Source organism: Echinops telfairi, unplaced genomic scaffold, assembly GCF_000313985.2.
Source record: "Echinops telfairi isolate 266 unplaced genomic scaffold, ASM31398v2 ScPeMD7_6080;HRSCAF=6971, whole genome shotgun sequence".
Lineage (NCBI taxonomy): Eukaryota > Metazoa > Chordata > Mammalia > Afrosoricida > Tenrecidae > Echinops > Echinops telfairi.
This window is the reverse complement of record NW_022109980.1, coordinates 6,071,428-6,083,608: the sequence shown is the minus strand read 5'-3', so window position 1 is coordinate 6,083,608 and position 12,181 is coordinate 6,071,428.

Sequence of the window (12,181 nt, the reverse complement as noted above, 5' to 3'; positions counted from 1 at the left end):
CAGAAAAGTGGGTGAAGGGAGACATCGGACAATGCAAGATATGACAAAATAATAATTTATGAATTATGGAGGGTTCATAAGGGAGGGGGTAGCCGGTAGGGAGGGGGAAAATGAAGAGCTGATATTAGGGGCTCAAGTGGAAAGCCAGTGTTTTGAGAATGATGATGGGAACACAAGTACAGATGTGCTTGACACAATGGATGTGTGTATGGATTGTGATAAGAATTGTACAAACCCCCAATAAAATGATTTAAAAAAAGAATTGGGAATGGGGTTTGTAGATACATAGAGTAAATCTTTGTTTCATACCAACACTATTTCTACCCTAATTTAGTCCTATTATACGATGCTAATGACTATAAAATCTTTGAAAAAACATTGTATAACCCCATCTGACTAGAATATATGTCTACATAAGAAACCAATGCAAGAATCTCTTGAAACTAATTGTGGTAGCAAGTGTACAATAATGCTTGATGTGATTTAACTATGTAATGATCTTATATCTGTATTAGCTTCCAATAAAATCGTTTTTTGGGGGAAAAAGAAAACAAAGGAGTATATTGTCCTGAGATCAGAAGAACTAGATGGTAAGTGACTCCTATTACCAACTGACCTATATAAGGTTTTTGATACGGTGGGAGAAACAATGTTGAACAAATCTCAAATCTTAAAAGAGACCAGACTCAGTTAATGATCAGTAGGACCCCTAAGGCTATGTCCTTAGTCACCCTTCAGATCCAGAACTGCACTCACCCCCATATTAGAATAAGCAAACATTTAAAATCAAAATGGCAGCATTGACTCAATGTCAGATTTCAGAAAGTTAGGCAAGGGAGAATAGTCAAAGATTCACATTTCTTACCAAGTTTCTATTAATTTCTTCAAGTCCTATTTGACTTGCCCCGATTCTCCCCAAGGTCTTATTTCTTCATTATAGTCATGATATTTGATTATAATGTCTCATTCTTATGCTTTGAGACTGTGTCGACTTATACTATATTTTTATTTATCTAAATTATTACATGCCCTCTACTTGACGTAACATAAAAAAAGATTTATTATGATTTAGTCTGAAGGGAGTTCTGCTGCTATGGGTTAGGCTATAAGTGTACTCTTTGGGATCATCAATTTGTCAAAGTAATTTTCCACAAATCAAAATTTTCCTTTTCTTTATATTCAAAGGGCTTATAGATTATTATAGGCTTTTAGCAATAATAATCAGTCTTCATAATATCTATTTCTTAGAATGAAAATGGTAGTCTGCAGGTTTCAATTAAATGATAATTTTTAAAGTTATTTTTTGATTCAAGGGACCTTTTTTTCATGCCTAGGAAAGACACATGAGTTCTACATACTTGCATAAAGCCCTACATACTGAGTCTTGCATTTAATAATTTTACAGTTTTTTAAAAAAACAAAACAAAATAGCTACAACGCTGTTTTTGCTTGCATACCTCTTCTAGAAACTTTGTATCTAGAAACCTGTTCATTTACAAGTCACCAAGTCACCTTCTACTTCTACATATCTAGCTCCATTCTCTTATATAGTGATTATTATTGCTAAAAGCCTATAATAACCTATAAGCCCTGGCAAGATTCTAAATCACCAATCCTATTACAGCGGTTCTACACAAATTAACAAATTTAACTAGTGTGTGAACTGTTTCCCAACAAGGGCTAAAAGGTTTGTTTACCTTTTCCTTAAACATGTTCATTCATAACCTCGATTTCCTGATAAAAGTGGTCAGTCAATTTGTACCCAGTAAATTAAATTATAATGTCTAGTGTGGGAGACATCCCTTAGAATACTATCATTTTTTACAAAAGAAAGAAATCTTATATTAACACCATCATGCACATGAGCAATATTTTGACCTTTCATGTACTTGAATCTATGGTGTAACACAATATTTTAAAAAGAAAACTTAAGTAAACTCTTCAATACAAAATATCTATTACACTCTAGAGCTGTCACTTAATTGCTTTACAAACTGAAAAAAGTTAAATAATACATTAATCTGCCATAATCTACTTCAGAACTGTTTTGTACTGGAGGATTAAGAAAACAGAATAATATAAAATATACCCCATGACAAGAGGAGAGGGAGTACTGGGAATAAATGAACCATGCTAAGCCCAGTGATATTCATTTTCAATGGAAAATGTTGATAGCTAATGGCTGTGATTGAAACTTATCATTGATTTTCATTTCTTTGCCATAAACTGCCCCCATGCTATTAGCAGCAGGCCAACCTGGTTGCTACAGTGCTCTTCTCCAAAGCCTATAAATTATAAACCTTAAATCAAAACATGTCCCAATGGCATTTGAAGGTTATACTGGTCTACTTGTGTTGATGAACTTAACTTTCTAAGACAACAGGACGTCATCAAGTTAAACTCTGTGAGAAAAATGAATGCAACGTGCAGATTAGTTTTTATCTAAATATTCTTTGAATTGAATAAAAGCCTTAGTACATAAATCCTGCATTATTAGTGGCAGACACTAGAGTCTTAATTTAAAAGATGACTGTTTTTCCAATTATGCTACTAAACCAGAAATAGAAGGCATGAGAAACACTTTCAGAGTCTTTATTATAGTTTTTGTTTATTCAGTTGAGTGTTTGTTTTTCTAATTGCATGACATTAATAATAATAAAATATCTTAAGATTTAAACTGAGGTAGAAATTACATTTGAGCACATTTTCTTTGTCGATGTGAATTCGTCCAGAATAGGAAATACTCTTGCATTAATACAGATGATATTATAACTCAATATAAGTTTTCCTTGACCATTAGAGAAATAAAATACTGGAATGGGTTAATGAGAACGGTTTGGATAGCATATTCCCAGAGATTTAAAGAAGAGAGCAGGCATTCTTAGGTTTTGCAGAGTTTGGATATTGTGGCCCTGTGGGTTAAGCACTGGGCTGCTAACCCCAAGCGTGGCGCTTTGTATGCTCCTCTAATTGGGTCTGATCATCCCTGAGTTGTACAGTTTCTGTCTGACACACAATGTGGCTGCCAGCATCCATAATAACCTCCAGTGGTCCTTACCTCTTGTTAGTCTTCCTTCCTGATGAGAGCACCATAGAACTTCCTTGCAAGACGTTGAACTACCTTTCAAGACATTGAGCCACCTCAAAGAAACAAGCACAAGAAACTCCATTTTATAGAAGAAATAAAGTGTAACATTGGGGCCCAAATCAACAGCTGATCCAAGGAGCCACCACAAAAATGTGGGGAACCCTGATAAGACTGGGCTGAGACCTGACCGACTCCCAAAAGCCAGCCAAGTCACCTAAAGCGTGGGGAAACCTGATAAGACTTGACTGGGGCAGTGAATACTTCAAAGAGCCAGCCAAGCTGTCAATTTAAACCTGGGTAGAGACACTGACTTTTTAGACAGCTAGGAAACAAGGAGACATCAACTCCTGCTCTCTCTAACTCTACCCAGGGTGAGTGAGGCAATGCTTATTGGGACCATAAGCATTGGGTCCATGGTTCTAGTATGATATGTATGAAGAGAAGAGTGCTGTTATTATGCCCCTATGCTCATAGTTGTTTGCCCTTCGTAGTTTGAGTAATATTTTAGGTTGTTTGATGTGTGTTTGCAGTAAATAAACCGAGTATTCGAAAATGTCTAAGGGCGTTAAGTAATTATTGATCGCGCTGCTCATGACACTTCCTTCACCCTCTTGGATATCTGCTACATGGTGAGGAACCTCACGGGATAACTCACAAGATGATAAACTAACACTGTTGGCCAATAGCTGCCAAGGAACAGATCATGTGACTAATCTTGGAAGTAGATTCTCCAGCCCCAATGTAGTCTTGTGACTGTAGCCCCGAAATAGCAGTGTGACATTGACCTTTTGAAAGACCTTGAACCAGAATCACCCAACTAAGCTGCTCCCAGATTCCTATCAGAAAGTGTGTAACATAATAATGTTTGGTATTTTAAAGTGCTCACTTTGGGGGTAATTTGCTATATAGCAATAGATAACTGATTTACTGAGCATTCCACCTTTTTTTAACACTGTGAATCTGTGATGATTGACCATTATTGATGTTTGACCATTATTGTATGCTCATTTTTAATTATTCCAAAAAGGCAGACTGTTGTAGGCATCTATGAATCTTAAAAAAACATAAATTCAACTTCTTTCCACTAGGGGGTCCACCAAAAAACCCCACTGCTGTAGAATAAACTCCAACCCATAGGGTTCCCATAGGATCCCAAAGGCTGAAAACCTTTACAAGAGCAGGGACCTCCGTGCTCTTCCATGGAGGGGTGATGAGATGAACCTGCTGACCTTGCAGTCAGCCATCCAAATCCTACTCTACAGCATACTTTAACAATCCTGAAAGAAATGTCATTTTGTAACAATCCTGATAGAAATGTCGTCTCATGGTTTTCATTCAATTTAGAAATGCTATCTTGTTGTCAATGGATATCACTTGATAGGCGTTTTACAATAGTGAGGATTAAAGATTATAAATATTGCAAAAGGCATTATCAAATGCCCTGGTGATGTTGTCATGCAAGCGTTGAACTGCAAGGTCTGGAATTGAAACCCACCAGTCACTCCAGAGGAAGAAGATAAGGCTCTCTGCTCCCATAAAAATTTACAAAGACTTGGCAACTCTATATAAAGTGCTATAATAACAGCAGATTTGATCACTTGAGCATCAATTATTTAAAGCCATGGGGGAAAATCTGTTAAATAAATTCCCAAAATGAATGATTTTATACTGTATTTTTTCATTTTTCTTTTACAATTGTGATTTGGGTGAATATATAAAGACCTAATTCTTTTTATATTCCACAATTCATAAAATTCTACATTTCATGTTGTGACATTGATTGCATTCCCTATGATGTAACAGCACTTTTCCCACTTCCTCCTTGTGTTTACCACTTTCATTCCTCTCTTTTTTTCTATCTTTTCCTGCTTTCTGAATTTTGTAACTTGAAAAATACTGCCCTTTATCTCCGATAGTGTGTTTTTCTCATGAGTGCATGTAACTTCTTTGTGTTGTTAACCTTATAAACCATTCTACCATCTGGTTGATCTTTGAAAAATAGAGGCAAGCTCACTTTCAGGCATTAGGTGTATCTAGGGGCCATAGTCTGGGGGTCAACAGTAATAGTTTGGCAACATATAGTTCTTACGGTCACTGAGTCATGTAGATTGGGGTACATGGATCTAATTGTTTTGTTGAGTCTTTTAATTTCCTCACTCTTTTTGCTCCCAAAGAGAGGGATCAATAGTTACACCTTAGATGGTCACTCACAAGTTTTGATGAACCAATCACATTCACCACAATAGGCTTCAGAACATTGTTTTAGTGGACTATGTCATGCCAATAGATCGTGGTTTCTTCAAGAACAGCTACTCATTCCCTCAAGGTGTTTGGTTATGGCTAAGATGTTTTAATAAATGGATGCTCTAATATATTCACCTTGTTCGTAACACATACTCCATATAAAGGCATATGTGGAAATATCCTCCATTCAATATATACATATATTCCCCACTGGGTGTTGTTCCATTTTCCTTTCCACATTTGTTTAACTTGAATATCTGTCTATGTAACCTCACATAGACTGTTATTTCAGGATTGAGTGTATAACCATATTTCTTTTGTTGCTTTCAATTTTTTGTTCTCTTCCCAGTGTCCTACATTGTCTTCATCATTTTAAACTGACCCCCCTTAATTATATTGCCTTCAGTCAAATAATGGGTGTCTACCACGCCCTAGCTAATGATTTACTTTCTTTTAACCCTCACCCTTGGTAACTTCCAAAGAATAATTCTTTATGTATTTAAGCCTTTTCTTATCATTTTACACTGCCAGTCTCATACAGTATTTGTCCTGTTATGATTGACTTATTTCATTCAGAATAATGTCCTCCAGGTTCATCCATGTAATGAGGTGTTTCTCAAATTCATCATTACTATTTCGTGTTGTATGGTATTCAATTGTGTGTATAAATCATAATTTGTTTATACATTCATCTATCGACAATCATTTGGATTGTTTCCATCTTTTTGCTAGTGCACATAATACTGAGATGAACATGTGTGTGCAAATATCTGTTTGTGTCGCAGCACTTATTTCTCTAAGATATATACCTAGTGGTGAATCATGTTATTTATCTCTTCAACTTTGTAAGGAAACACCATTTTGCTGTCCCATCATCAGTGTGCGACACTTCAAGGCACTCCATAGCCTCATCAGCACTTGTTGCTTTCTGATTATTTTTTTTGAAGTTTTCTATCAATGCTGGTGTGAAGTGATAATTAGTTATTTTTATTTACATCTCTCTAATGTTTAATGATTGTGAACTTTCCTTTATGTGCATGTTATGTTCCTGAATTTCTTTTTTGGTGAAATGCCTGCTCATGCCATCTACGCATTTTTTAATTGGATTGTTTATCTTTTTGTTTTCAGGCAATGAATTTTTCTAAATATTTTAGAGATTAGTCCTTTTCTGTTATTTAGTTGCCAATTTCCCCCCTCATTCTTGAGGTTCTCTTTTCATTTTTGGTCAAGTATTTTAATTTGTTTAAATGTTTAATCTAGTTTTTCTGCAGCTGTTCCTGCATTTACAGCTATGTTGAATAGTTTGATATCTATGCCATGTATCAGGACCCTGTGGTTTTTCCCTATTTATTCTTTTATAATCTTTACAGTTTATATTTTAAGTCTTTTGTCCATTTTACTTTATTATTTGTATATAGTGTGAGATATGGATCATTCATTTTCCAGAATATAGATATCCAGTTTTACCAGCATCATATGTTACCAAAAACAAATTTCAAGCCATGACGAGGCAGGGTGAAATTTTGAGATCAGCACTAAGAGACAATTTTTAACAAAACTTAATGTTATCTTTCCAAATCATTAAAGCTTCGCAACAAGTCTATAGGAATCTGCTCCACATAAAACAATAGTGTATAGATGGAACAAGTATTTTAAGAATGATTAGAAATATCTAAATGCTGAGTCGAAAGAGGGAAGAGGCCACAACATTGAAACCATGAGATGAAACAGCTGGCTTCCTAGACCAAAGAAGGAGTAAAGGTGAGTGCCTTTGGATATCAGCTGGCTTGTAGGATTGGGTGTCCTTTGGGAATTCGTCCAGCACCAAAGGAGCTTTACAACATTTGTCAGAGCAGGATATAGCCCAAGGAACCGCGTGACCAAGAGTGGATGACCAGGAAGAAAGATATCTCTTCAGGTTTGACTGACAAGAAGCATCACAGGCAAAATAACTGAATCCTTTATATGTTAAGATGACCTGTGGCCTGTTAATTTCCCTAATAACCCCTTATAATGTGGAATATTGCCTATGAATTCTGTAAGGTCATTTCAAGGAATTACTGAAACCAGCTTAAAAGTAGAGTGCCAAGGGGTGGGTACTGGTGTCAGATATGGTAAGGAAGCATGGAGGGGTGGAGGCATCTCTGACTTCTACATCATATTAAACATTTTGGGGAAGATATGGAGTTGGATACTGCTTGTTCCAAATGAAGTCAAAGGAGGTCAAATGTGGTCCCCTTGCCATTCTCTCAGCCTTTCATTATGATGAGAATTTCTCTTTTATTACCTTTTTGCTAAGCACTTAAATCAAGAGTGGGTGCTGGAAAAAATGAATTTTTAAAATGTTATTTTACCCATGTAATATTTGATTTAAAACAGTGGATATCTTAAGTATCTAGCAGATGAAACTTTCTTATTGAAGTACCCATGAAATATTACTGAAGAAGCCAAGGCTAATTTGAAAACCATTGATTATAAAGGTTTACTTCTTTAAAAAATAATTTTAAAAGCCTGTTGTCATCTATCATATTCTTAGAAAGCAGAATTTAGTCTTTATAATGAGGTTAACTTGCAATTGGTATTTTTACTACATTTATAAGAACAGATGCTTTTCCTAATTTATTTAGACTAGTATTTCTAATTTTTTAATAAAACTGCTTCTAAACAAGCAGAAAAAAATAGATTCTTATAAATTAGTGTTGAGAGTTCTGGACACCATTACATCAGGAAAAAAAACCACATTCTAATAGCCACAGAAAAGTTGAAATACCTAGGCATAAACCTAGCCAAATAAACAAAAAACCTCCACAAAGAAAACTATTACAAGAAACCAAACAGACCTACACAAATGGAAGAATATCCCGTGTTCATGGATAGGAAGACTCAATATTGTGAAAATGTCAGTACAACATAAAGCAATCTACAAATTCAGTGCAATTCTGATGCAACACCATTCTTTAAATGGAAAACAGATTGCCAGCTTAATATGGAGAGGGAAGAAGCCCAGGATAGACAAATAATTACTCAAACAGAAGAACAAAGTAGGTGGTCTTGCACTACTTGACCTCAAAACCTACTGCACATTCACAATTGTCAAAACAGCCTGGTACTAGTATAATTATAGATACACAGACCAGTGGAGCAGGGCATAAATCTCAGAAATAAAAACATCTGCATAGAGACAATTGATTGTCAGCAAAGGCCCAATAGGCATTAAATGGGGGAGGGAATGCCCTCTAAAATAAGTGGTGCTGTAAAAACTGGATATCCATCAGCAGAAGAATGAAATAAGACCCATACCTCACCCTAGGCAAATAAACAAACTCACGGTACCCAAAGCAATCAGGAGTATCAATGATAAAATTGGGACAAATCTAAGGACACTACCTAGCACAGGGCTTACCCAGGCTACAAGATATAAAAACGGAAGGACACACCATGGAAGACAAAACAAATTATTGGGACCTATCAAAAATAAGACACATGCGTGCGTCGAAAGAATTCATCAAAATAGTAAAATGAGATCTTAAAGATTGGGGGGAAATATTTAACAATTGCATAATGGACAAAGGACTAATTACTAAAATCTACAGTATGCTACAAGCCTACAACAAAAAAAAAGCAAATAACCCTCTTAAAAAAATGGGCAGAGTACCTAAGTAGACAATTTACAAAGGATGACACACGAATGGCTAATAAACACATGAGGAAAATGCTCTCAGTCACTAGCCATAAAGGAAATTCAAGTCAAAACAACCAACAATACCATTTAACATCCATAATTGTACCCCAATTAAAAGTAAAATAAAACAGAGAACAACACATGCTTTTAAGAGGGTTTAGAAAGATAGGAATTCCTGGAATACTATGCATCCCTATAAAACAGAGATAAAACCATGAAACACCTCATGACATGGAGGAATCTGGAAAAACATTTTGCTGAATGAAGTTAAGCATTCACAAAAAGACAAATACTATATGAGTCCACTGCTGTAGGTAAAAGCAACAGGAAGGGTACAAGCTTGGGTTTGCAGGGCATCCAGTTTGCTGGCCAGGGAAGACAGACAGCCTGGTACAGAGCCCGACTGGTGCCAATGAACCATGCACCATCCAATCTAGGAGTATATATTGAACGTCACTTTGGCAGAGGCACTTCACATCAGCTGAGATCAAATTGTCAAGGTAGAGATGGTGCTCACAATGCACGGAATCCAAGAACAGGAGTGGGAATAACAATACCAGAAGGGTAGGGATTAGGGGGAGGAGAGGAAGGGAGAAAGGGGGAAATGATCGCAACGATCAATACATAATCGTATACCCCTCTCTAAGGGGAAGAACAACAGAAAACACAGGGGAAGGGAGACAGCAGTCGGTGTAAGATAAGAAAATAAAAATTAATTTATAATCTATCAAGAGGGTATGAGGGTTGCGGAGAGGGAGGGAAAAAAATGAGGAGCTGATGCCAAGGGATCAATAGAAGGTAAATATCTAGAAATGAATTAAGGCAACATATGTACAAACATGCCTGATGTAATCAATGTATGGATTGTAACAAGAGTCGTAAGAGTACCGAATAAAATGATCTTTTAATTAAAAGGCAAAGGATGGGGAAGGGTTTCTGACCACTTAGTGGATGACATGAAAAGTTATGACAAGATTATGATGGGAAAGTCAAGTCAGGAGAGGGGAAAGGGAACAGGCAAGTCTGGGAAAATACAAGTGCCTGCCTGATGGTAGAAAATGTGAGTGGAGGAGATAACTAACAATACTTTTAAGGACCCTAAGTGGGGTGTAGCCCTGGTAATATGCACCCAATATGTCACATTGACCTGAGATTCTGAGCACACCCTAGGGACTCAGGCCAGTTACCATAGAACACTGGGACATTGAATACTGGATTTTCAAGGTGCACAGCACGCTTTAAAAGCCACAACAGAGGGATCTGATGTAGAAACTCCACTAGGTTAACTGGACTTTACCTGAAATATTCCTGAGAATTTAAGCCTGAAAATTCATGGGATTTGAAGGAGCAGAAGACCAAGGATTTTGAACTGTCAGTAGGTGGACAACCATTGACTTACTACATCATTACCCTATATTCTGTGTGTGTGTGTGTGTGTGTGTGTGTGTGTATACAGAAACATATACATATATAACTATAGCATTCTGATATCCTCAGCCAATATTATTGTAAATTTTCCCTGATAACCAATTCGCATTGTTTGTGTAAACAGCATCAAGTCACATAAGAATTTATTCTGTACAAATGAATAATTGAGGTATTGTGACATGGAGCTAGCCTCCATTGACCCAATATCCCTCTATCAACAATGCTTTAAAAATTAGTGCCAGGGGAAGATCTTTGTATTTCTGGGAGAAGATAGACACAACTCTACCATAAATTTAACAAGGAGGTCCCTAAAGGGAGCCAAAGGCAGATAAAAACAAACAAACAAAAAAAACTTAGCTCCAGGAATGAGTTATGGACTCACACTAAGTCCTAGCTCCTATTTAAGAAAAATTAGTTCTTATATCATGGCCCTGCTTCATACTTGCCCTCAGGAAGGGAACAGAGAAGATATGGGTGCTATATCAAAGTATGGTGAAGAAATTAGATGGTGTCTGGCTAGCAGATAAAATAGCATCTGGGTTTCTTAAAGTCTTGTTTCTAAACAAGTAGCCATCTAAGGTAGATGTCCACTGAATCCACATAGAAGAAGCACACCGACATTCATGTCCCAAGGATTGTAAATCATATAAGCAAAGACTGAAGGAGTGAATAATGAGAAATGTGAGATTCTGGCATGTAGGACAGTGAAAACCCAAGATATATTTGTGAGATCTATGGAGGACAGTGTAAACCCAAGATATATTTGTGAGATCTACTGAGGAAATAACTCTCCAATGATTTCCCTTTATGCATAATGGAGGGATAGGAATAAAATTAACAAACAGAGAATATTAGAGAGATGACTATAGAAGATCAAAATTATAAACTTGAATTGTTAAAACCTTGTCACTGTTTCCCTGCTCTGACACATGTTGGGCCTGATCTAGTTTTTAACATTTTCTGTCTTTTTTTCCCATTTTCATATTGGAGTTTATCTCTGATGTATGTTATCCCTCTTGAATGTTTGTCATATGTTTTCCTATATATGAAACTCAGGATTGATGAACCTATAGAGATCAGTAGAATGAGTGGGGTTACGGGGAGCTGGTATTTGGAGTTCAAGAAGGTATATAACATTTTGAAGCTGATTGTGGTAGCAATTGTACAATAGTGCTTGATGTGATTAAACTATGGAATAATCTGACATCTGTATTAGCTCCAAATAAAATGGTTTTGACAAAAGAGCTTTCTATTCTTTAGAGTTCTGTATCATACACAACTGATTGCTGATGTCAGACTAGTAAATTAAATATAATTAAATGCTAGTATGGTATGAAAATTTAAATACACTTTTTATTTTTGTCATTCTGGATATATGGAACAGTGAACAATTCCATTTATTTTTGCTATTCCTGTTTAAATGTATTATAATAGGAATAGCTAAGATAATTCTTTTTTTTGACCCAATTGCATCTATTTTTAAAATTATTTTATTAAGGGCTCATAAAATTCTTATCACAGTCCATACATCCATCCATTGAGTCAAGCACATATGTACACCTGTTGCCCTCATCAATCTCAAAACATTTGCCCTCTACTTTAGCCCTCAATATCGTTTGCTCATTTTCCCCCTCCATCCCCTTCCCTCCTAAATCCTTCATCATTCATAAATTATTATAGTTTTGTCATAAGTTACACTGTCTGAAGTCTCCCTCCGCCCTCTTCTCTGCTGTCCATTC